At 40.2% G+C, this 2,021-nt stretch overlaps 1 pseudogene; it reads left to right on the forward strand.

Annotated features, from left to right (window-relative positions):
• The first annotated feature begins 2,018 nt into the window (after window positions 1-2,018).
• LOC145983679 (RNA-binding protein 8A pseudogene) overlaps window positions 2,019-2,021 on the forward strand; it is a 501-nt pseudogene continuing 498 nt past the window's right edge.

Genomic DNA, 2,021 nt, shown 5'->3' on the forward strand with positions numbered 1-2,021 from the left:
ACAAAAGAAAAAACAAAGGTAAAAGTAAACGACATGCCCCTCTTGAATTTAATGCCCAGTTATTGTTTCTCGTTTAGAAATAAATAAATTTATGAAAATATTGGTTGCTTCGATCGCAATACATACGTTACTATAAGATACACGCCCTTCAAGTTTATAATACCAAAAAAGCATGATTTGTTATTGGTGATATATACAATGTAGTACAATTGTCTGCTACTATTACTCTGTTTGCTTTCAGTTTATGAATAACTTCACTAAACCAGGAGCCAAATGTTGGTCTGTCCATTTCTTCCCTTCCTTTGCAGGGAACAGTGAACATGCGTCTTCAACAAAGCCTTCATTGCCGCCAGTGGGTGAAACAATAAGCCTCCCCCCTCCCCCGTTGATTGCTTCAGCTCTGGCAGTGGCTTTGCACGCTCCCACGCTCGAATCAATGTACGCCCCGCGTTGACGCATGCCTCGTCCAAATAATTAACTTTTTTTCTTCTTTCTTCACGGCGATATCTTTTAATACCGCGGAGATTCCTTTGTCGTCAAACAACAAACAATCGTTTCTTACTCCTAAACTCAACCGCAAATCATTCAACATCGGAGACACAGTTCGTGCGCACATTGACGGCAAATCACGTCACGCCCTGTTTTATTTTGGTCTTGTTATATAAGGAGGAATATGGATTTAAAACATCTTGTTTGATTTTGAAGAGCTTTTTCCTTCGGATGATGCTCAAAATAACACTCGGGCAAAGCCGGGCACTGAACAGGAGACCTCGATTCAGCCATTCTCGCCGCTGTTATAGCACGATTATGAATCACGATAACCATAGGGTTAAAATAGTGGGATGTGCAACACTGGTATCACGGATTCCACGCGCTCTGCAACGTATTCAGTCTCGCTCGACTCGCTCTTGATCTTCAGCGATTCTTCAGTGCAATACAAACTCCAGTTGGCGAATCTGCGGATCCAAGTTTGTCTGTACAGTGATTGCAACCGATCAAGTCCATACCTGCTAATGGATGTATCATTTTGTCTTCATGTTACAAATTAAATAACTGTTTTCTTGCAAGTGTGCAGTTGTGTCGGAATGGAACCCATCTCAGCGGAACTAGATATATTCTGCGCGCACGTTTGGATCTACATATGCGAAAACCTGCTGCAAACTTGACTTGACGCAAGGCTTAGGCATACTCGAAAAAAAAATGGTTAGCATAGATTAACGCAGAATTGTATAAGCTAAATTTTGATGTAAATCGTTTTTTTTTTTGTAGGTCTACTGGATTAAAATTTTATCACAATCGGACCACCCGTTTCACCTGTTTTGATTTACAGAATTTCAAAGAGAGCGATCGCTTGCAAAACTTAAAAAAGGCACTTTTTTTTTGTTCTCACGACGATAAAAAATAGAAGGAACACTCGGGAAAAAATTAGTTAGCATAGATTAACGCAGAATTGAATAAGCTAAATTTTGATTTAACCCATTTTTATGTAGGTCCACTGATTAATTTTTAATTGGAGTCCAAACTCGAGTATCTATAATTTTTAATCCGATAGTAATCTAATAGCTGTCTCTTGTGAAAACGTTTTCTCGGTATTTTGTTGGACGTGACAGTTAATTGCTGTAACTGACAGCCTGTAAACAACATAGAACAATATTACTTGTAATAAAATATCGCTACAATTTAATCATTCGAATTACAACTTTTTTTTTCCAGATATCTCAGGGGGGTCGGGGCAAGTGCCCTCTGCGGGCGACCTTGCTGACGTCTTCAAATTTCCTTGCATTCAATCTCCCTTTCCCCCTTAAAATCCCTTTGCAGGGAAATTTCCCTTTATTTTGCAACACTACCTGTCTCGTAAGTGGCGCTGGTGTGGCTTTCCTACCAACTGACACTCCACTCTGCCTGCCCTGGGTCTGGACTGCTCTCTGCTCTGGGTACTCTATATTCGTTGGTTACAACGGCACACTACAAGCAGTTGCTGTGAAGTTACTACGAAGTGCGTAAAGTAAGTTACAAAAATG

The sequence above is a fragment of the Lepisma saccharinum genome, chromosome 1 (assembly GCF_977018435.1).
Source record: "Lepisma saccharinum chromosome 1, izLepSacc3.1, whole genome shotgun sequence".
In the NCBI taxonomy this organism is placed as follows: Eukaryota; Metazoa; Arthropoda; class Insecta; order Zygentoma; family Lepismatidae; genus Lepisma; species Lepisma saccharinum.